Below are 25,597 nucleotides of genomic sequence, written 5' to 3'. Positions count from 1 at the left end.
TATTTAATATTATTTATTAAATTTTTAAAAAGTTATACTCATATATACGTATCTAATACTAATTTACAAAAGTTAAGGGTTAAAAATAACAACATAGAAACTTTAACCAAACATTATGTCAGGAACAAAAGTGTGTGCTTCACATTTAAGAATCATGGTGAAGTGCAAAAGATCATAGGAGTAGTAGTTGTTACAAGTCGCAAAGGTGTTGGCCTATTTGCTATTTCTATTATTAAGACTGTCTTTTATTTTCATTTTGGCCTTTCATTTTGTAAGACGAATTACCAAAGGCTAAAGTCAAATAGTACTGCACATACGCAATTAGGCTTTATCCGAAAAAAATTAAAAAGAGTACTATTACAGATCGTTCCAGAGCGATGACACTGTTGTTAAAATTTCCCAATTTTACAAATAAAAGTTCAGTGCTTTGAACTCTAATTTAAGGATCTGATGCTCTATAATCAGCTAGGGTTCAATATATTTGATAGTACAACTATAAAGTATAACTGACACTGGTGTTTAACCCTGGGGAGACGAAATTGTGGAATTGTGAATTGTAATTGCACCGATTGGATTAGGTCAATGTTCCGAATGGAGATTGACTCATCGCCCGAGTCAAACACGCTCACTTTTCGGGACCGTATTCTTCAGGTAATCATATATTGGTCGTGTTTGAGGCAATTATAATTTACAAGATTCATTTTTTGATTCTATATTTGTTCTGTTTTTTTTTTTTTTTTTGTTTTCCTGTTTTCGAATTAAGCTCTGCAGCAAGACAATGACCGGGGGTGGGGGTGGGGGTGGGGGTGGGAGGGGAGCAAAACATTCAAATGGACCTTTTTCATAGTTCTCAGTAAATTGACATGTCAGCTGACCAAATGTGCGAATATTTAAACATTTGCATTGAGGTTATATGTTACTTAGAGTTTGCACCCGCTTATTTATCTGTAAGAAGAGGGAACAGACAAAGACGAATACACAATTTGAACTTTATGGGTTTGGGATTCTAGGACAAACAATGACCTCAAGTGCTAGTTACCGGGTTCATAATTTTAATATTTGTACATATCTAGTGAATTTCCTGACACATATTTAGGATTTGGGGAAAAGCTACTTTACTTCCTCCTCTGGGAACAGACCATGCAATATCATGGTCTACTGAGAGGACCCTATCTAAATTAGGAGCAGTTTTTCTTAAATCCTGTTCTTAAGTTGTTCAATAGAAGATCCAAAAACTGTTGTTGGATGAGAAGAAAATCATTCTCGTGTAATTGGCCATAACAAATGGAACTTTTTGGCTGAAGCTGATTTACTATTAATCCTATGATTAAGAAACAAGGTAGTCTTTTACTTTGGAAATTGAAGGATGGCTACATGGAGGCAGGATTTTAGGTAGCCAAAAAGGAGAGTGTTAACTTAGGGGATTATTCGAAGACTCTGCGTGCTTTTGAGGCTATATGGAGATTTAAATTGTTTGATGTACGAGTAGTTCTGCTATAAGGGGTCTTGACGTTTGACTAGGAGGAGCTTATGTTGTTGGACAAATGAATCAGACGGTTATCAGTGGGCGGTGGAGTTTTCATAATGGTGATTGGTGAGTGGTAAGACAATTAAAGTAAGGATCTGCAGGTGAAAATGGGAGAAGCATATCTGTTATTTGATGATTTGCAGATAGATATAGAAGAAAGATTTTGGTTGGTAAAGTGAAAATGCATGACCCCATTGTCACTATTTAAGGTGTTATGTAAATGGTGATATTGTAAGGCTTAGAACTGATTCATTGTAAAAAAAAGAAGGCTTAGAACTGATTTTTTAATGTTTGAAATTATTAGGGTCATAAATGGATCACCTTGTAACGAGGTCAGTAGTGGTCAGAGGCAAAAAAGAAGAAGAGTACCTTTGCTTAGAGATGGTCCTTTTCAGGTTGCATCAAGGAGGATTCTAAGTTTCGAGGAAAAGGAACATAGACACAGTTACAGAATTTGCAGCTTTCTTCCCCTCTCTTTTCTCTTTTATGCTTTCATGTATTGAAAGTTCAATTTCCAAGAGATGCAATGATGGCCTACATGTTTTTATTGCGATGGTACTTGTTGCTCTCTTAGTACTTACCAAAAAAAAAGGTACTTGTTGCTCTCATAATATCTGCTGCCTTCTTGTTAGATGATATCGATCAATCGAGCAACTACGCCACAATCCCAAACTAGTTGGGTTCGGCTGTATGAATCCTCTATATTTATCCCGCTCTATTCTCATTTCATTCCAATAGTTCTTTGTTCTTATTAGATGATATATTTAGGAAAAATAGTTTGGATATGTGTTGTGTATCTCTCGGAAACTGGCTCTTAAAGCACTAATGTTGGGACAACTCAAATGCTTCCTTATGGCTTTTGTGATTTTTATGGTTGAGAACTATGCTCGCCCTCTTCCCATTCTCAGAACTGTGCAGAATATCCCTTCGATCAACTATTGTTTTCCTTTCTTCCTTTGTTTATTTAGGGGGAGGGGGGTAGTTGGTTCTAGTTGGTGCTACTTTATTAACCCTAGTTGACTAGTTATTATATGTTTTAGCTGTCGAGATTAAAAGGAAAATCATAAACAATGATGGGTATATCGCATTTTCCCTGCTTTGATAGTAAATTCTGCCATTTCTAGATATTTTTGTATGGTGTGGAGGAATGACTATGAATAGGATAAGTGAACTGTGAGAATCAGAAAAGAAAAACAGATTTGATCTCTTGTTGATATTTTGTCTATTCCCTATTTGTTCTTGGTTTAAGAAGTGGGAATTGGTTCTTTCAAATGGATCTTAACATCTAACCCCTTGTTCTCTTGTCAGAGGCTTGACAGTCTTGGAGTTCCTGCAGAGAATTTGGAACAACTAGAGCCTGGTTTAGTTGCTTATGTGAAGAGTAATAAGTCTCAAATGGGAGAGTTGGTCTCTGCACTTTTGCCTACTAATGAGGAGGCAATGGAGGTTATTACAGAACAGCAAATAGAGTCTCCAAAATCCACCGGCAGCTCAAGCATTAATGTTAAAGATTTATTCGGAGAAAGTATGAATTGGTTACAGTGGTTGATGTTTGACGGTGAACCAAGTAGAGCACTGGAGCAACTGGCAGACACTGGTCAGCGTGGTGTTTGTGGGGCCGTTTGGGGTAACAATGACATTGCATATCGTTGCCGTACATGTGAGCATGATCCAACATGTGCAATTTGTGTTCCATGTTTCCAGAATGGGAACCACAAGGACCACGATTACTCTATCATTTATACAGGTGGGGGTTGCTGCGATTGTGGAGATGTTACTGCTTGGAAACGTGAAGGGTTCTGTTCCAAGCATAAAGGTGCTGAGCAGATACAACCTCTTCCAGAGGAGTTTGCAAACTCATTGGGGCCTGTACTTGATTTATTACTGTCTTCTTGGAGAAATAGGCTCCTATTTCCAGAAAGCGTCTCCGAGCAAAACCCAAGAGAAAATGATCATACTACTGAGCTCAAAACGGTTACAGATGAGTTGACATCTGCAGTGGTGGAGATGCTATTGAAGTTCTGTAAGCATAGTGAAAGTTTGCTTAGTTTTATCTCTAGGAGAGTATCTTCTTCAGCAGGGTTACTAGATATTCTGGTGAGGGCAGAGAGGTTCATGGTCACTGAAGAAAATGTGAAGAAGATTCATGAATTGCTATTGAAATTATTGGGCGAACCTCAATTTAAATACGAATTTGCAAAAGTATTTATGAGCTATTACCCAACTGTTGTGAATGAGGCAATAAGGGAATGTAATGATACAGTTTTCAACAAATATCCTCTACTATCAACATTCTCCGTGCAGATATTTACGGTGCCTACTTTGACCCCACGCCTTGTGAAGGAAATGAATCTTTTGTCCATGCTGTTGGGATGTTTAGGGGACATACTTGTGTCTTGCGCTGGAGAAGATGGTAAATTGCAGGTAATGCTCTATGCTTTCAATTTATCAATAAGCATGATTTGGATAATTATATTACATTAAGGATCATTGTTATTATTGTGCGAAATCTAAAGTTCTGATATAAGCATATTTATATACTTGTTTTTTTCCCGATAAAAAACATATTTATATACTTGTTAAACGTGTGTAAATAGCAATCCTCTTTCCTTCTCCGTTTAGACGTGTGTAAAAATCTCCTTGTGTAGCTTATGTTACTAAGACGGGGACGCTTGGGATAATAGTAAGAATTGCTGCCGTTGACCAGAAGGTTATGGTTCAAGCCGTGGAAAGAGCCTCCTATAGAAATGCAAGAAGGCTGTGTATAATCGATCCAATATGGTCCGATCTTTCCTTGGACCCGCACATAACGGGATCCTGGTGCACTAAGCTGCCCTTTAGCTTATTTTACTAAATATGTTCTTCCTTGTTCTTGGATGGAGATGTATGTATGATTCCTCTGCAAAATTTTGTATATTAGGTGTAGACTTCTTTGGATATCACCTCATAAATGCTCTAACTTTTCCTATGCATGGATAGATTAAGCTATAAATTACATCGAATATAGGAGTTGAAATGAAGTCATACAACATAACTTTTTTAATGAGTCGGAATCAGAATACATAAAATAGTTTTAGTTTCTGCGATATGTAGACAAATGCGTGAAATGAAGGCCATTAACTCCTGCACTAGAATCTGTTCTCATCTTATTTTAATAGAATAGCCTTGAATGGCCAAGTTTGGTTTTGAATCTCGTGTGTATTAGTTGACCTGACGTTCAAAAATAAATTTCTTTGCTCTGCTTTTTTCCTCCGTTGGTGGTTGGATCAACTTGCACAACTCGACTATTTTTTTTTTGATAAGGGCACAACTCGACTATTCTACTTAGTACCTCATACTCCCACTGGTTAATTAGGATTCTTTCTTTATATAGGGGGTTCCTTTTTGTTTAATGCATTGAACTTTATCCACTATATCTTACTTAAAGAAATACCTTACGAGTTAAGAGAATAATAGACACAACCATAATTAATAACGTAGAGGGTCCTTTATTTATTTATTTACTTATTTTTTAATTTAATTTCATCATATTTTGCCTTCTATATCTTTTATATACTTTTAGCATGTAATAGTTACCAATACAAGGAATATCGACTTCGGAGTAACTTTGCTACCAAAGCTTATGCATATGGAAGAAATCACCTAGCTTTTTGCCTCTGTTGGGATTCGAGATAAGATCTCCCATGATCTTCATTCTAACTTTATCAACCAATAGGGACACTGTTGGCTGCGAAAATTTCTTCTCTGTTTCGACGAAATAAGCAAAAAAAGCAATATCAGCTAGTATTTAAACATATAACTGCTAGATCATTTTTTCATGGGTCATTATATTTTTCCCAAGGTCAAATGCTCTTTAATGCATCCATTAATGCTGTGTTTTTGAGTGTGAATAATTATGTATAGTCATAGTTTAGTTGGCAATTCATTGTTTTAATGAATTTTACTGAACACCTTTGTCAGATTATTCACCATTGGGGTTTCTGATGTACACCTTGACCGATTTTTTATTTTTATTTTTTATGATAAGGGAAACACTTGACTAATTGATTAAGAGGAATTTTCAAGTGCTTCCGTCTTGGTTCTTTTCTCCTCTGTAGTGGAGTAAATGCTCTCCGTTGATGGCTGTCTTTAGCAGGTCATCTGAGCATAAATTGCGCTGGATGTAGTTTATCTGAAAGTTAATTAACGGTGGTTGGTATGTTGCTTCATAATCCATTTAAAAGAAACAATGAAGGAGAAATGTTCATGCTTGACAAAGGTGCTTGATAAAATTGTGCTCTTTTCTTGGGCTTACTTTCCGCCGATCAAACAAGGATGTCATCTGAAATATATGAACACTCAATATGAGTTTTATTTCTGGTGGACCTTAGGCTCTTTGCAAATGCAGAACTAGTTTGTTTTCTTTTCCTTTTCTTTCTTTTTACAGTTCTGTTCAGTGATGACATACCTAGTCTTGTTTGATTTTCTGCTCGTTTTACCTAGGTTTTATGATATTGTCAGTTCGCTTTTACTATTAGCTGTATTACCATATTTCTGTATTGCCAGCCATTGGTTTGCTGAGGTTGCTTGGTTATTCAGGTCATGAAATGGGCAAATTTGTATGAAACTACTCTCCGTGTGGTTGAAGATATCCGATTTGTCATGAGCCATTCTGCTGTACCCAGATATGTGACTTGTGATCGAAGAGATATATTGAGAACATGGATGAAACTACTGGCTTTTGTGCAAGGAATGAACCCACAAAAAAGAGAAACTGGTGTTCATGTAGAAGAAGAGGATGAGAATATGCATTTGCCTTTTGTTTTGGGTCATTCTATTGCAAATATTCATTCTCTTTTGGCGGGTGGTGCTTTCTCTATGAGTAGTGCAGAAGATGCTGATGATACTTTCTCCAATACACACACAGAAGATTTTGAAGAACAAGATAGCCAAAGACATGCAAAAGTGGGAAGGCTATCACAGGAAAGTTCTGTATGCAGTATGACTGGAAGGAGTCCACTAGAACACACATCCAGGCCCCCTGAAGTAATATCTGATAGTTTTTCAGTATCATCATCGGTTTTATGTTTAACATTCGAGTGCATAAAGGCCATTGAAAATTGGCTGGTAGTCGATAACTCTTTGGGACCTCTCCTTCAGATATTATGTCCAAAAAAAAGTTCTACTCCTGGCAATAATTTCTCCGTGTTTAAAAAGACACTTTCAAAGTTTAGAAGAGGCAGAGAAATCCTCAAGTCACAGAATCCTCCTTCAAATGGCGTTAGACTCTCGACTTCTGCTGAAGGTTCTAATAAAGAATATTTTTATCCTTCCCGGAATGGTGGCACTACCTTGGATTCTGGCCAAAGTTCCGGCCGAGAAGCAGCTTGCCTTGGTGGTCATGATGCCAGTTTGCTGGAAGGAGATCATGCATCTGAATTAGAAGCTCTCCGGTTGCTGAGTTTGTCTGATTGGCCTGATATAGTATATAAAGTTAGTTTGCAGGATATATCTGTTCACATTCCATTGCACGTTTACTTTCGATGGTTTTACAGAAGGCACTAGGAAAATGTTATGGGGAGACTGCACAACCAGGTGCTATTTCTGCTAATTTGTCATCTTCTATCCCTTGTGACTTTTTTGGACATATTCTGGGAGGCTACCACCCACATGGGTTTTCTGCCTTCATTATGGAACACACTCTTCGGATTAGGGTGTTTTGTGCTCAGGTTCATGCTGGAATGTGGCGTAAGAATGGTGATGCGGCCATATTATCCTGTGAGTGCTATCGCTCTGTTCGCTGGTACGTAAATGGTTCAATGTGCAATCTTTATACATGGCCCTACAATGTAGACTAAGGAATTTCTTTTGTTATGCTAATCTATATGAGATTTAATCTTTAAAGATTCCTCAGATAGTATTTAAACATTCTTCTTCTGAACTTTTTGTGCAGGTCTGAGCAGGGTCTGGAACTTGACCTCTTTCTGCTTCAATGCTGTGCTGCACTAGCCCCTGCTGATCTATTTATTAATAGAATCTTAGAACGTTTTGAGCTATCAAATTACTTATCCTTCAATCTTGAACGCCCTAGTGAGTATGTCTCACATTTCCTTTTCTTTCCTAGACGACTTCCGTTTTTCATCCACTATGTGTTTGCTTCAGCGGATTAAATATATAGCACTCTTTTCTTTAATTAATGATTTAGTCTTAAAGTACACCATCAGTACATATGGACGATCTTGACACTTAGATTGGTCATTGTCATAATAATCATATTCCATAATTTGTTCTTAATTGTACAAAAGTAATACTTGTGATTAATACTGGTCCTTTCAATTAGTCTTGTTAAGTGATATACACATTTATCATATGTTTAACAGTGGTTAGATCCTTATAGAAAGAAATGCTTGATTAGTTACATCTTTCCGAACTTTTTTAGCAACAATTCCATTTTGGAAAAGTGGTAGTGAAAAATGTTGATGGTTTTATATATTTTGAGATTTTCTGATGATAGTTTTGCTCTTGAGAATAAATTATTCTGATGGCTTTTTCTATTGAATATTTACATTACATGTGTTACTGAGTAGCATATAATCTTCCAGATTTTTTTGGTATGTCCTTACTAGTACTAAAAAGCAAAAAAGAAAATAACCCAAGAGATGATAGAAGAGTCACTGATCTTGTTAAAATTTGTAATTTTTATAGTTTCACTGGAGCCAAAGATGTTAAATTGTGTCTTATTTCATGAATCATGGGAGAGGTGTCTGCACAAATCTGCATATCCTGAAACTTAAAACAAATAAGATCAGAAAGAAGATTGGATAATAGCTAGGGACATGTTTTTTATATTTAACTTCTCCCTTGAAGAGAGAGAGTGCGTGTGGGGCGGGGGAGGGGTTAGACATTGTCCCCTACCTTGGATATTAATATCTAAAGATGAAATATTTGATAGGAGGGGAGGCGATAAGGTACCCCGTATGCTATTTTATAGTTGAACCTACTCAACTCTTTTCACTGTGAGTACTTTACAAAGGTTTCTAAAAATCATGCCTATAGTGATCATTATACATGTCGGGAAAAAAATGTATAGGGATGTGTCGGACATCTATGAATAGAGTCATCCTTGCATTCACATGATTTTGACGAGTCAAACAAAAAAAGAAACCCTTTTAAGATCGCTTGCTGGAGGATTTTTGGTTGCTTATTAGAGAACAGCGGGAGTTTGTATAGGGGTTCTTAGTTGCTATATACTCTTTGAGTTGATTGATGGTCCCTTCATTGAGGCTATTGCTGGACATAGATTGGCTAATATTCTTATTGGTTAACTAGACTTGAATTTTGATTCACTTGAGATCTGCACTGTATGTTTTTGCTTGATAGTGTATCTTGTTGTATATGTTCTGTATTGATAATGTGTGATGCTTTGGGATCTCACAAGTACTTTTTCCATGCATCTAATACTTGCTCTATCTAATACCATTTGCCATTCTTTTCAGGTATGAACCGGCTTTAGTTCAAGAGATGCTTACTCTAATTATTCAAATAGTGAAAGAACGACGGTTTTGTGGGCTAACCTTGAGTGGATGTTTGCAAAGAGAGTTGGTGTATAGACTATCAATTGGTGATGCCACTCATAGTCAGTTGGTGAAGTCTCTTCCTCGTGACCTCTCCAAGATTGATAAATTTCAGGAAGTTTTGGACAGAATAGCAATGTATTCAAATCCCTCTGGCATGAATCAGGTTTATGTCTAACATTTTGTTTATTCTTTAACCCTTGTACATTTCCAAAGGAAATCAATCTGATATTTTGATATCCTGTGATGTCCACTAATTCCTTATCTATCACAGGGTATGTACAAACTGCGGTTACCCTATTGGAAGGAACTGGATCTGTACCATCCTCGATGGAGTTCAAGGGACTTGCAAGTTGCCGAAGAAAGATATATGCGTTTCTGTAATGCATCAGCATTGACCACTCAGCTTCCAGGATGGAGCATGATTTATCAACCTCTTAGTCGAATAGCTGAAGTAGCTACCTGTAGGACGATCCTCCAAATTATCCGCACAGTTGTATCTTATGCTGCTTTTTCTGATAAATCAAATGCTTCACGTGCTCCAGATGGTGTTCTGTTAACATCACTGCATTTGCTATCACTAGCATTGGATATTTGTTATGCACATAGGGAATCTGGTGAACATTTTTGCTGTGAGGGTGACATTGTTCCTATTTTAGCACTAGCTTGTGAAGAAATATCAGTGGGTAGATTTGGTGATCAGAGCTTGCTGTCTCTACTCGTTTTCTTAATGAGGAAACATAAGAAAGTAAATGACTTTATGGAAGCTGGAATGTTTAATCTGTCATCTTTGATTGAAAGTCTCCTGAAGAAATTTGCTGAACTACAACCCGAATGCATGGACAAACTGCAAGACCTTGCTCCGGAAGTGGTCAATCAATTATCTCGATCCTTTCCAAGTGATGATACTAATAGCTTCAGATCATTTTCAGACAGTGATAAGCGTAAGGCTAAAGCTCGAGAGAGACAAGCTGCTATACTGGTGAGATTACACAAGAGAAAGTTAATGATATGTTGTTCAATAATTTGCTAAATATGGCCTGTTCAAAAAATAATTTGGTAGATATGGATAGTCTGTTTTCAGCTCTCTAAGCAATTAGCGGGAAGTTGTTGATTTTGCTGCTCTGTTGTGTCGACTGTTTGCTATGTATGTCAAGACTTGAGAATTGGAAATTCCTTCTTTGGCATACGGGCGAGGGATAGTCTAATGGTAAAGACCCACATCCAACCATAAGGTTTGGGGTTCGAGTCACATGCAACTGGACTTCTAGGTAGGGGGTTTGGGGGTAGTAGACGGTACCAAATCAAAAAATAATTATCCTTATCTGGCATACAGGTTTTAGCAATCTCCACATTAAATTCTACATGCTTGGTCAAAGCAACTTTCGTTTTTGTCTAATAGCAGTATTTAAAAAAAATACATGTTTGGTATAAAAATCTTTATGTACCAGAAAAGGATAATGTTAGTGGAATGAAAATAATAGGGTAAACTAACATCCCTCTAGTTACAATCACAAAAATACATTCTCTATTGTCTAAAATCACAATCTTCCCTGTTAGTGATTTGGCTGGTGGAGTTAACTTTGAGTCTATTGACTACGTTATGCCTTACCTGGACTATAGGCGTATAATGTTCAGAATAATATTTATTTTTTAAGTAAAATTATAAGCTAAAAATTCTTCAGTTGATTAGTGAAGGTATCTCTTTTCTTAACTCAGAAAAGTGTATTAACATCTTTTGTGTCAATATGTGTAATTACAATGACCAAATGAAAAATAATACAACTTAGTATTAATGACAAAGCAACAACAACAATAACAACAACAACGGCCTAGTGTAATCCCACTAGTGGGGTCTGGGGAGGCTAATGTGTACGCAGACCTTACCCCTACCCTTAGAGGCAGAGAGGCTGTTTCCAGGAGACCCTCGGCTCAAGAAGGAAACAAGAGACGATATATTAGTACCATCAATAGAATCATAATAAAATAACAACAATATAGGAAATACAAAATAGATGGAAAGTACAATAATAACTAGTAGATAAAGCCATGCATCAGTAGATAACCACTAGCATCCTAAAACTAAATCTTAAATGTCTAGTCCTACTCGAGTGTGCCGTAGAAATATTCGCAACTTCCTCCTAACCTACAACCTTAATGCTCGACCTCCACAATACCCTGTCAAGGGCCATGTCCTCAGTAATCCTAAGTCGCGCCATGTCCTGCCTGATCACCTCTCCCCAATCCTTCTTGGACCGCCCTCTACCTCTCCTCGTGCCCACCACAGCCAGTCGCTCACACCTCCTCACCGATGCATCAGTGCTCCTCCTCTGAATGTGCCCGAGCCATCTGAGTCTTGCTTCACGCATCTTGTCCTCCATGGGGGCCACACCCACCTTCTCCCGAATATCTTCATTCCTAATCATATCCATCTTAGTGTGCCCGCACATCCACTTCAACATTCTCATCTTTGCTACTTTCATCTTCTGGATGTGTGATTTCTTAACCGGCCAACACTCAGTCCCGTACAATAAGGCAGGCCTAACCACTGCTCTATAGAACTTACCTTTTACTAACGCTGACACTTTCTTGTCACACAGGACACCCGACGCTAACCTCCACTTCATCCACCCTACCCCAATACGGTGTGTGACATCCTCATCGATCTCCCCAATCCCCTGCATAACCGACCCAAGGTACTTGAAACTACCCCTCTTGGGAATAACTTGAGAGTTAAGCCTCACGTCCACTACCGCTTCCGTCGGCTCGACGCTGAACTTGCACTCTAGGTATTCCATCTTAGTCCTGCTCAACTTGAAACCCTTCGACTCAAGGGCCTGTCTCCAGACCTCCAACCTCTCATTGATGCCGCCTCGTGTCTCATCAATTAGAACTATGTCATCAGCAAATAGCATACACCATGACACCTCCCCTTGAATATGATGAGTCAGTACGTCCATCACCAGGGCAAATAGGAATGGGCTGAGCGCAGACTCTTGATGCAACCCCATATCAACCGGAAAGTGCTCTGAGTCGCCTCCTACTGTCCTAACTCTTGTCTTAGCTCCATCATACATATCTTTAATCACCCTAATGTAGGCAACTGGAACCCCTTTAGCCTCCAAACAGCTCCATAGAACCTCCCTAGGAACCCTATCGTACACTTTCTCCAAATCAATAAACACCATGTGGAGGTCCTTCTTCCTATCCCTGTACTGTTCCACCATCCTCCTAATTAGGTGGATAGCTTCTGTGGTAGAACGCCCCGGCATGAACCCATACTGGTTGTCTGAAATAGACACCGTCCTTCGCACTCTCATTTTTACCACTTTCTCCCAAACTTTCATGGTATGACTTAGTAATTTGATACCCATATAATTGTTACAACATTGGATATCACCTTTATTCTTGTACAACAGAACCATTGTACTCCACCTCCACTCCTCAGGCATCCTATTCGTCTTGAATATAACATTAAACAACTCAGTCAGCCATTCCAAACCTGCTCTACCCACACACCTCCAAAGTTCAACCGGAATTTCGTCTGGCCCGGTTGCTTTGCCCCTACTCATCTTACGCATTGCCTCCATGACCTCCTCGACCTCAATGTGCCTACAAATGCTAATGTCATTGAGACTGTCGGCATTCCTCAATTCACCTAGAACAATATCTTGATCCCCTTCTTCATTTAGAAGTTTATGAAAGTAGGTCTGCCATCTCCTCTTAATCTGGTCATCCCCCATCAAAACGAAATGACAAAGCATTCGTACTTAATGTAGGTTATGCTATAATTGCTGCTACTGAGAATATTCTGCCTCACACCTGTTCAGGGCAAGAAACCTATTCCATTCCACATGAAGTAGGAGACCTAACTTTATCCTGCAATACTACAATGCATATTCTCCGGAGGAGGAGGATGGTGACCTAGCAAACTCTACCTTCTTTAGTATTATCACAGCTGCATAATTTAATGAACAGAAGTTCTCCCAAACTGCAAAACATCCTTCTAGGGTTCCAAACAGGCAATTGTAATATTTTTTAGATGAACAGGCAATTGTAATTGTTATTATATCTGTGTCTATGACTTGATGCTTTATACACCGCAAAGGATAACACTGGAACAATACTTTCCTCCATCATATCTTGAACAAGTATTAATGTCAAGTCTACCATGGAATGTTGGAGACCCAAATATTTATATCATGGAGGGAATTATTGTTCCAGATAAGAACCTAAGCGTGTGGCTTCGTGGTCAATGAAAGGGGAGGAGAACCATGGGTCTCAAGTTCAAGTCCCGCAAAGGCAAAAAGCACTAGGTTTTTACTTTCCATCAGTCCAAGCCTTGGTGGATAGAGTTACCTGGTATCTGTTGTTGGTGGGAGGTAGCAAGTATCTCGTGATATTAATCAAGGTGTGTGCAAGCTGGTCCGGACACGATTATAAAAAGAGTAGTTTCTTCCCATTTGCCTAAGTCTTGGTGGCAAGAGTTACCCTGTATCTGTGCTGGTGGGAGATAGCAGGTACCTTGTGAAGTTGTCGAGGTGTATGCGCAACTGGCCTGGAAACTAACATCAATTTTAATAAAAGAGAGTATTTCCGAATAAAGGAAGACAGTTGGATACCTGTTTGAACTTACATATTACCAAATATGGTAACAAACATGTACATGTATCTCCTATTTATTAACATGCACTGTCCCCATAAAAAAGCTCCTTGGTGCTAAAAAGAATCAAGTGTTGCAATTTAGTTTTCTCCCTAAAGTTGAAGCTAGCATTGCTTTTCCTCTATATATGAAACATAGATTTAGAGAATTGCACAACATATCATAGATTTGAATGTTGTTTGTGTCATTGTCATTCTGATACATACTTCCATTGCGCTATGTTGCCATACCATAGTAGAACTAGAGAAAACTTAATCTCTCTGTTTTTAGTTAACAGTACAGGGAGAATCTGGTTTGACTCGGTCACTTTCTCAATGTATTCCATGCCTACTGTACAGGAGAAGATGAGGGCCCAGCAATCCAAGTTTTTAGCAAGCATTGATACCACAGCAGATGCTGCTGTAGATGATTCTAAACGTGGTAAAGAGTCATGCAATTCAGATGCTAGACCTAGATCTGAAGAGGCTACTCCTGTGATTTGCTCTCTTTGCCATGACCCAAATTCTAAAAGTCCTGTATCTTACCTAATTCTTCTTCAGGTAGGTGGCCCTATTTTATGTGTTGATATCATTTTCTTCTACTTGGATATGACTGGTGATTTATCTGATTATTGAACGTTAATTTATCCTCCTGATAAAGTGAACGATACTAATTTCATCTTGATTCCTGATATAAGAAATCCAGGCTTCTCAGTTTCACCAACAAAGGTCCTCCTTCATGGGAACAAACTCGCCGCTCTGGGAAAGAGCCCATGTCTTGTGCCAAAAAAATGAAAGACATTTTATCTGAAAGGAGCAATCTCTCAAGAAGTTCAGAAATTATTTCATCGTCTTGGTTAATGCAATTAATCCAAAATAAAGTAAATGAGCTTGCTTTAGAAGGACAACCTAATGAAGTGGAAGCATTTGTGGAATATATCAAGGCAAAATTCCCCTCAATGAAGAACATTCAACCTCCTTGTGTATCAAGCATTGTAAAGAAAAAGACAGTCTCTTCCTTTGAGATGCTAGAAGAACACATGTACTCGTTGATTCGGGAAGAAATGGATGTTAACTCATGGAACTGGGATCCTTTGAAAAATGATAAGCAGCTCTCAGCATTGGGTGGTAGTAGGCGTGCTGCGTCACTTTTGCTTGGAAGATACATTTCTGCTCTTTCAAGAGAACATAGTCCTTCTGCGTCGGTGAATAGCCACAAAGCACAACTGGAGTCAAGTATGGTGCGTCCAGCATATGATGGATTTGGTCCATCAGATTGTGATGGGGTATATCTTTCATCCTGTGGTCATGCGGTGCATCAGGGATGTCTTGACCGCTATTTATCATCGCTAAAGGAAAGGTACTAATTTCTTAACCAAAAAAGTGGGTGGGTGCCTTGTAAGCTTTTTTTATTCCTTCCTTTTGTTGTTGTACTTCTGAGGCTGTCTTAAGCCATTATCAATCTTTGCTGTTCTTCAAGATTTGATTTCGTTTGGTTCCTTTCATTTACCGACTTTACTGTCACGTCTATGTTATATTTGGCGAAATTCAATTTCTCTCTGTCACTGGGTTGTTTTCCTATCACTGATCTTCTATTTTAGTATACTTTATTCTAGTATTTCCTTCTCAAATTTAAAAAGGTTACTTTATGTTAGACTTACTATGCGGGATGTATTATTGTGCTCCATAGTTGGCCTTCCGTCCAATTCCTCAAGTTTATAGCAGTAATTGGCTCGTAACTTTTACGCAGGTATACCAGAAGACTTGTTATAGAAGGAGGTCATATTGTAAACCCGGATCAGGTTCAGAAACTCCTTTATATTCTTCTTCTCTGCTCTCTTATGGAGTGAATTGCTAAATTATTGTCATTTATTCTTTTTTTTCAGGGGGAGTTCCTCTGTCCTGTATGCCGTGGACTTGCCAACTCAGTGCTGCCAGCATTACCTGAAGACACTAAAAGGTCGACACAGTCTGTTTCAACTGGTCCATCAGATGCTGTAGGCCTTTCAGCACTTCGTTTTCAAGAAGCTTTATTTCTCCTGCAAAGCGCAGCTGATGTTGCTGGAAGTAAAGAGATTCTACACAGTTTTCCACTTCAGCAATTTGGGCAGATGAGAATAAATCTTGAATCTGTGGTTGGGGTATTATGTGAAATGTATTTCCCAGACAAGGATAAGATTTCAGAATCTGGTAGGCTTAGTAATTCTCTGATCTTGTTTGACACACTCAAGTACTCACTTGTATCAACAGAAATTGCTGCTCGATCTGTGAAGACTTCTTTAGCTCCAAACTACAGCCTTGATGCTCTATTCAAAGAACTCAAAGCTTCAAACTGTTTTATATTAGCCTTGTTACTAAGTATTGTACAAAGCACACGGACAAAGAATTCACTTACTGTCCTGTTGAGGTTAAGAGGTATTCAGTTGTTTGCAGAGTCTATATGCTCAGGCACTTCTGCAGATGAGCCTCCAGACAGTCCATCTGTTGGAGGTATGGTTCCTGCTCCATAAGTTGCTTTTTATGATTCTATTATTTATAAAGGATAGAGCTGAGATTCTGGGAACATGGATATAGTGGTAATTGATGTCGGGAATCTAGAAGCAGTTTATGATTGTTGGTGTGCTTTGCAGGTAATATGCAAGACATTTTGGAGTGTTCTGAAACAGAATTACAGTACCCCGATATTCAGTTCTGGAAACGAGCTTCTGATCCAGTTCTTGCACATGATGCTTTTTCATCATTAATGTGGGTGTTATATTGCCTTCCGAGCCCATTTCTGTCGTGCGAGGAATCATTCTTGTCTCTTGTTCATCTTTTCTATGTTGTCACTATCACTCAGGTTATTGCAAATTTTCTTCGTCCAATCGTTATCTTTGTTACAGATTAGGTCTTTTGTGCTTGATTGGTGCTAAGTCATTTCTTTTCTTTTCAGGTTATAATTACCTATTGCAGAAAGCGGCAAACTAGTTTGACCGAGTCAGGAGGCAGTGATTCTCTGGTTACTGATGTCTACAGAATAATGGAGGAATATGGAGTTGCTTATAAATATTTTGATTCTAATCATATTGAAACTTGTGACATCAAAGATGCAATTCGTAGCCAGAGTTTTCCTTATTTAAGAAGATGTGCATTATTGTGGAAACTGATTCGTTCTTCTATATCAGAACCATTTAGTGACGGGAATAACGTATTAGATGGATTACCATATTCCATGGCTGAAACAATGGAATGTGGCGAAAAATTTGCAGATGAGTTCATTGAGATTGAAAAATTGGAAAAGTTATTTAAGATTCCCCAACTTGATGATGTTATTAATGATAACATAATACGTTTTGTGGTTCCAAGATGGTTGCATCGTTTCTCCAAGCAGTTTGAAGCTCATAGTCTAAAGAGTGTTTTGTATTCTACCCCTGCTGTCCCATTTAAACTGATGCTTTTGCCTCATCTTTACCAGGACCTCTTACAGAGGTTGGTATATACATGCTCACATACATTATTTGACTTGTCTAAACTATCTTTTTATAACCCTGGAATGTTCTGCTACTTTCAGGTATATTAAACAGCACTGTCCAGACTGTGGAGTTGTACAGGAAGAGCCTGCATTGTGCTTGCTGTGTGGTAAACTGTGCTCTCCGAATTGGAAGTCATGTTGCGGGTACAAATGCACTTGCAATGCATCTTTCTTTTATTCTTCTAATAGTCCCTGAAATTCTGTTTGACATTTGATTTCGTCAGGGAAAGTGGGTGCCAAACACATGCAATGGTTTGTGGAGCGGGTACTGGGGTGTTCTTATTAGTCAGAGTAAGTGTTATTTCCTTTTTGTCTTGTTTACTTGACTTGATCTTTCTGATGCAATATACCGTCTTTTAGGGCAAGTAGAATGACTTATGATTGTCCTTTCACTACAGAAAACCACAATATTGCTTCAAAAATTCGCTCATCAGGCATCATGGCCTTCCCCATACTTGGACGCATTTGGTGAAGAGGTAAGTCAGTGGTTTAGCTATCCTTGCATAGTGTAAAAGGACTTGGATTGCACAAGGTTAGTGTTTAGTTAACATCAATTTTTTTTTCTTCATCTACATTCTTAAGAATATGGAGGAAGAGAGAAAATAGACTGTTTCACCCAAGGAGAAAGCACTGAAAGTCTCAAGAAAATCCTCCCAAATTGGGGTCAATTCAGTAAGGCACCAAAGTTATTTTCCGTGCTTTTCTCCACAAACTGAAGAAAGTAGAGTTGGAACTGGTCATAAATGGTCGCCTCTTTGTAGCCATCTGCTGACAAGTCACTTTTCATATTGACCAAAAGGATGTTTCCCATCACCATCCCCTTTTTCTTCCGTCTTTCGCAATGCCAAACTCTCTTTCTCTCTCTCTCTCTCTCTCCATACATACATACATATATATATATATGTGTGTGTGTGGGTGTGTGTGTGTGTGTGTGTCTCCCCTCTTGGCGTGCTACTTTCTCTCCAACCCACAGCTCTAAAATGCAACCTGACATCCATCATCTTCTGCTGCTTCTCTGTGTTGTTGCCAGTGAATATATCAACTTTGGTTTGGGGGTATGGATCCAGCTCATAGCAGAAGAAAGACTTTGCTTCACACGTTGGTAGCAATATCTTCTTTTCACTCGAAGATTTGGAACAGCTATTTGTGGTTCTATTCCTTTATTTCATCTTCCATCTTTTTCTTTTTGGGGCTATGTTGGAGCTTGGATTTATGTGGTGAAGAACGGGAAAAGTGATTTTTTATAAGATGATGATAGGATACTCTCCGACCACTCCAAAGAAGTTTCTAAAATCCTGGGGAAAAACTAACATGAATTTGAAATGTGGTATTTGTGTAAAGTCGATATATAAAATGTTCTAATTGAGCAGCCCCGAGTTCAGTAGTTTTTGAAGGCCTTTTTGTGCTCTCATGGTGGGCTTGGATCAGTGTTGTCAAAGGCGCGCTTAAGCCCTGAAGCGAGGCTCAAAACATGTTGAGCGCTTCGCCTCGCTTTGTGGGCGCTATAGTGTCGCATCAAGGCTCTAAGGCATACTTTTCCTTGCCAATGAGTGTAATCCTATTAAACTATTGATATTTTACTTTATCGTAATTTTTTTTCAATTTCTTTGTCCATATATTTGCTATTCATGCTTATAATTGTTTGTCTTGGACTACATATACATATTTTTACTTTTTTCTCCGGCTGCGCCTTTTTTCATTAAAGCCCACGCTTTATTGCGCTTTGCGCTTAAAGCCCAACCTTAGAGCTTTTTTGCACTTTTCGCCTTTGATAACACTGGCTTGGATATAATTATCTTTCTTTTTATTGCTTCTTACTTGAGATTTTGCTACAAAGTGGGATAGACAATCAAGTAATTCATATCCTTCTTATAACCAGTTCGTTTTGGGCTTTAATTTTTGAAGTTGAATTGTGGGTCATGCATTTATTCAAATTGGAGCTAAATCTTTCAACTGATGGAGCACTATTTGTTAGAGGTTTAAAAGGCCACCTATTGGACGTCTTGCTACCTAATAATCAGTTTTGTAAGAAAAGGTTTTATTTGTCAAAAAAGGGGGACGGGTGTATAAGAATAGTGTTAACACATGGTTTGATGTTCTAATATTGATCAAGGCTTCAAGATACAGTGTTGTTCCATGGTTCATTCTACCCATTAGTATTTTCCTCATACAGCTAACCGTAATTTGCTTGTAAAAGATTAGTTCCTATCCTATTGGACATGCTTGGGTACATACTTGGCTTGTTCCCTTTCTTCCCTTTCAGCTCCTTCCCCGTAGTTTATATCATTATTCCCATTCTTCATGTATTTTGTGTTCCACAATGTATCTGGCACTAATATCAGAAGCTTTTTAACAGTCATATTATGTACACGTAGGTTGCACGGTGCAAATAAAACAGTGCAAGAATATAGACATATTATTTTTAAAGCTGTGTATACTTCCTCTATAAAATGCTATTGCATTTCCCTCTTGGTGTTGTCCCAAAATGTATCCACTTTTTGATGAATGGCTTTCCTAGCTCCTGTCAATGTTCTTTACATATGATATTACCGAAACATGGATCCACTACCTCTCTCCTTGGAAGAGCAGCTTATTCTTGCTTGCTTAGGCTCTTATCTCTTTTGACCTATCAAGATAGATAGGCTATCTATAGTATATGAATAAATGTATAAGTTCATCAACGAGCTGTCTTTATCTCCACTTCTATTCACTATTTCCACTTAGAAACCCTCTATGTTTGTATACGATAAAATTTTGGACTTTTGCCTTGTCAAATTTGCGCAGCTTATTTGTGAAGAAGATTGATCTTTGATATATAAAATATGGCTTACTCTTTCTTCATTCGGGTTTCTGTGGTTCAGTAATAGATGTACTGCAAATAATTGGACTGTTGCTTAGTAGTCATATTAAGATTCAGCTCATCTATCTAGACGTCAATTTTGCAAATCATAGACCAAATGCCAGATGTAAAATAGAATTGTTGAAAGGAATAATGGAAAGTTCGCAAATAAATAAACATCTGAAACTTCTCTTGAAGGGCCAAAGCTTGTAAATACAGTATTAGTCTTTCAGATAAATTCCTTGGGAATTACAGAGTCTGACAGGACTAGGTGCATGCTGAAGCACGTTATGAAAATACCATACAACTGAAAATTGACAAACTTAAAAATGTGAAAGTGGAGTACCATGGAAGATGTATAGGAGTAAAAGAACTAAAAAAGAAGAAGAAGATGAAAGTCAAAATAGCACAGGACTCAAACATGTGAAGGATTAGAGATGCAAAAGTATCAAGTGGCAGTTTAGGTTCTATTTCAAAGGTTGCCCGCTATTTTGAACCGCCAAGCTCAAAATAAAATCTGGAACAATCTTGTTATGTACTTTTTTTATGTGAAGAAAAGTTTCTTTCTAAGTTTCTTGTACCCTCAAATCATCTTCAACTTTTTTGTTTTTGTTATGTATTTATTTATTTAGTTTTATATTTTGAGTCAAAAAGTGAGAAGAAATTTGGTCTCAGTCAAATTCATGTTAGGAAATGTCTCCAAAGTATCCAATTTGTGACAGTCCAACTTAATCTGTCATTAAGATATTTCTAAGGATCCGAAAGATAAGTGGTTTTTATCCCCCTTGTTTTGTATTTCCTTCTTTTGTGGGTCAATGATTTTCAATCCTTGTCGAGACTAGTGTGGATGGATATACATGTGCAGTGCTATGGAATTTGGTGTTTATCATTTGGATCTTAAACTCTCTTTATACTTGCAGGATAGCGAAATGCATCGTGGGAAGCCATTGTATCTAAATGAGGAACGCTATGCTGCCTTAACTCATATGGTATAGAAAGAACTTTGCATAATTTACTGCTGCGGTGACTGAGTTTCTATTGTTGTACTATTTGTTAGGTGGTCTGATTAATGTCCTTGGAGGCAGTTCCTCTTATTGTGCTATTTGTTAGGTGGCCTGTTTAATGTCCTTGGAGATAAAGCAAGACAACGGGTTAAAAAAAAAAGACCCTGATCTATGGAGGAAAAGAGAAATAGAGAATCTTCCTTCTCTGATTATTATGGATTAACAGAAAAAGCTGTTGAAGGAACCGAAAGTAGTAGTATGGCTTAAGCTAGAGTTAATTATGTACACCATGTGCACCTCTGAGCTTTTAAATGTCTTAAAGTGCAAACAGTTAGCCACTGCTTAGGGACCTCATTTTGCTTAGACGGTTAAATGCGCTTTCATACATATATAATGTACTGAAAATTGAGCAGGTAAGACGTTAAGAGCCATTTTTTCTCGTTTCACAACGTTCATGGTTCTCTACTGCCAAATGTGCCTAAACTAGACTTACAGTAATTGCATGTCTTGTACTGTGTTGTCTTCTAATATTTTTTTACTTTTTCTTATTCCCCTTCCCTCTATCATTTGTCCTCTTCTTTGATGTTAGTAACTACCATGATTATCTCATCATAGCAAGGAAGTTTTGTAGGGTTATTAAAAGCGAGCGCTTCTCGCTTAAAGCGCTGAAGCGAGGCGAGGCGCAAGGTCTACGCTTTTCTGACCCAAAGCGAGGCATCTGAAAAAAAGCGAGCGCTTCAGGCAAAAAAGCGAGAAGCGAGGCGAGGAAAAAAAGTGAGAAAAGCCTGCTTAAGCGAGGTCCAGCGGCTGCCTAGGTTTTTTTCTAAAAAAATTTGCAAATACACTTACACACCTTTCTTCCAAAATATTTCTCGCTACTGCTACAAGCCAAAACATCCTGCGACATCTCTTCTTCAGTTCTTTTCTTATTCTCTCAAGGTAAGTTTCTCTTCTCTTCCTCTTCTGCTTTTCTCCAGTTTACCTGCTTCCTCTCGACTCCTCTCCTCGTTTCTCTTCTCTTTCTCTTCTTCTTTTCTATTTTTTTTCAGTTCTTCTTTTCTCTATTCTACCCTGTTTTCTAGTTATGCTACTGCTCTGTTTTTTTATAAAAAAACTGTTGTTCACTGGTTCTGCCGTGTTCTTCCAGTTCTGTTTTTTATTTTTTTTGGTGATTGTAGTAAATTCTATCTCATTATCCACTGGCATCAAGCCAAAATAAAGATCCAGCTTGGGCGTATGGAGTTGCAATTGGCAGTAGCACAAAAGTCCAATGTTATTTTAAGAATTGAAACATTTATTTAATATGTTATTTTTATTGAGTTCTTAGTCATTTATCTATGCCTATTTAGTACTATTTTTTATTTATATATTAAATTGCGCTTCACATGAAAAGAGCGCGCGCTTTGCTTTCCGCTTATCGCTTCGGTGAAGCGAGGCCGCCTCGCTTTTTTCCGCTTCTCGCTCTCCAAAACACTGGCTGTACTTCTGAGTTCTGAAATCTAAACGAGCATAGCTATTGCTTTAAATTCACATTTATCTTTATTCCATACCTCTAGTTATAGCAGCTTGCTAATTTATTTGAATCAACTATTTAGGTGGCTTCTCATGGACTGGATCGTAGTTCAAAGGTGCTTCGTCAGACGAATATTGGCGCTTTTTTCATGCTTTAGTTCGACTGTTTCGTAAGGTCTGGTAAAGGTCGTTTCATGATCACCATATTCGGTATATTTGTCTTTACTTACTGACAGGTAGTTTATCTTTATGCTTATCTGGACTCTTGCAGGTTAACTAGGTCCCCGGAATTAGTCAAAGATGGTAAAAAGTTATTAGCTGTCTGGTTCTGAGTTTTGACTCAGACACAGCATGTCCAATGTTCTGGGTTTGCTACTGTCTAATATACAAATTATCGAGGTTAGTCTATAATTTTGGCGTTTTCCTATTCTGAGAAACATTCGCTTCAGACGTAATGCAGTGTGTGAATAGATCAGTTTCATTTGCTTGTCTTGGAAGCAGGGTTCTCCAGACAGTTCCTTTTTGTGATTATTCGTGATTAATGGTTCTTATATTCCGTTTTTTGGTACAAAGTTAATTTATTTTTCCTGATATTTCAGTTAACGCTGTTAATGAAGTGCCTGAGCTAAAATACTTAAGGTGAAGTGCCTTAAGCCATGTTAGTGAAGTGGCTGAGATTTTAAAAAATGGTTTCCAACAAATGAACTCCAGACTTGGCACCAAAATTCTAGGTGGAGGCTCAAAATTGGTCAATGAGATTTTACAATAAACAATGCAATCTTGGTCAAGGACAGGCAATCCATTTGGATTTTCTGCATAGTAGGGCATTCTAGGTGCCCTCGTGGAAAACTCAGAGGTCTTAGACCAACTTGATTCTAAATACAGGGTTATTTGGCATCCTTGTCTGTGACTGTTAGGTCCAAGTTTTACATGATTTTAGGGAGTACTAGTTTCAGATAGTGTTTGCCAGAAGTCTTCTTATTTTGGTTTAATTTGGTTAGAGTTTGTATGTCAATTTAAGGATAAGAGTGAGATTTAGAGAACATCTAATTTTAGAGGTCCCCATTTTTATCTTAAGAGAGAAATTATTGGGTATTGGGATGAAATGGGCCAAATAGAAGATGTTTTCCTTTTGAGGTTTCATATGAGGACCAAAAGATATGATTAAAAATCTATACATATAGTTTTATTCCTGGTTTATTTGGATTTTTTTTTTGGGGTTGGGGGGGGGGGGAGGGTGTGAGGGTTATTAGATCTTTAAATTTGCAGTTCTCTTGGAAATCTTTAGCCATCCAAAACTCTAGTGTATGAATTGACCTGTGAAATCTGATTAAAATGACTGGACTACGCTGCATCAGCCCCTCTGTTTCTTTTCTAAACTGATGGTAAAAATTTGAATCGTTTGAAGTAAACATATTTCTTTTCATTCCTCCGCGCACCACACAACCCCCCCCCCCCCCCCCAAAAAAAAAAAAAAAAAGAACCCCCGGTAAGCCAAAAAAATATGCTAGCCTTAAGTTCTGTTATGTTAGTTTTTAGTATTTAATCATCTATATAGTTGAGCTAGACGAGTGTCCTCAAATTTGATTTTTTTGTTTGCATCTGGTTTCCAAGGCAGTCAAGTAAGCATTTAATGCTTTGCCATTTTATTCCCTATGTTCCAAAATCATTATCCAATTTGCTCAGTAATAGTTAAAAAAACTGGAATTTCTGAATGATAGTTGGACAGGTAATCAAAATAAAGTTGCATAGTTTCTGCGCAGGGTATTGCTGGGGGCAGGGTAACCTTAGTTGATATGTTATGCATTCAAGATGAGTTTGCAATATTACAATCTAATCTGATGTTTCACTAAATTTAATTTAGTTTTCGAAATCTTAATCAAAGCATAATAGTTTGTTAAGAATCAGAAAGGTTTAACACGGAAAATTACTAATAGAAGACGTCTAGAATAATTTTGTTAAGTTGAGCTGAACTTGGTGATAGATATGCTGCTAAATAAAAAGAAACAAAAACAATATTGACCTGCTAAGTATCTCTCCACTTTCATTCATGCGTGGGTGGGATGGACCTGTCTCATTGCCATCCCATCCCACATTCATGTTGCAGTCTCTACTGCTGCTGCTGCATTGAGATTTTCTGCTAAAAAATATTACAAAATGTTGTTGCGAAAAGTTTCTTAGTGCCTCCCTCTGATTCTTCTTTTGTTTTGACGTTACTGCAACTTGCAAGCACCTGATCAATCCAGTCATTATTTTTTCCTGTGTTACTTTGTTCTCGTCTTCTTTTCTTCACAAGGAAATAGAAAAAATCCTTTGATGGTTCAGATTTGCTAATTTATGGCATGTTTAGCGTAGTTATTTTGCTAACATATAAGCATGTGGCAGATAAATAGGCTTGACATCTGCGGCAGAGAAGTAGGATTTGCTTTTACCGGAAAGGGATGTTTCGTAGCCCATGAAAGTGACTTTGGTGGAGCGGCTGATTATCACACATTGCTGTACAGAGATTGTAAATATATGTCGTGTTCTATTGTAGTTTTGATCCATTGAATTGGTTTCCTAAAGGTGTAAATTATAGTCTAAGTAGGTATATGGATTATTAATACGATATCCTTCCCCCTCCTCGCCAACCCCTTCTGACTACTGTGAAAATGTAGATTCTGACGTAATTAACAATATGTTGAAAAGCGATGATAGGTTTTGAGTTTTTCTTTGATCTTTCTCAGCGTACTTCTGCACTGCCCTCCAGCTTCAATAAATTTATCTGGCCTTACCTCGAACCTTATTAAAAAGATCTCTTTATGTTCCTTGATCCAATGAGCTGTCTCAGATACGTTTTGGAGAATTAATTTCACACATGGACACTGAATCTAATTCACTATAATGGAAAATTTATAAAAGACAGTCAAATTGTAGTAGTTAATTTTACAACTATAACAGTCAAGTTTTACCTGACCTTTTCTAGATATGGTAAAGGCGGTAGCTGGTGTAAATTTTTTCTGTTTAATT

At 37.9% G+C, this 25,597-nt stretch overlaps 1 pseudogene; it reads left to right on the top strand.

Moving 5' to 3' along the window:
- Positions 1 to 174: 174 nt before the first annotated feature.
- Positions 175 to 25,306, top strand: LOC107787922 (E3 ubiquitin-protein ligase PRT6-like; annotated as a pseudogene).
- The last annotated feature ends 291 nt before the right edge of the window (positions 25,307 to 25,597 follow it).

Source organism: Nicotiana tabacum, chromosome 5, assembly GCF_000715075.1.
Source record: "Nicotiana tabacum cultivar K326 chromosome 5, ASM71507v2, whole genome shotgun sequence".
NCBI classification, from domain to species: Eukaryota; Viridiplantae; Streptophyta; class Magnoliopsida; order Solanales; family Solanaceae; genus Nicotiana; species Nicotiana tabacum.
Note: the sequence above shows the minus strand (reverse complement) of the source record. Positions and strands in the feature narration are given on the sequence as shown.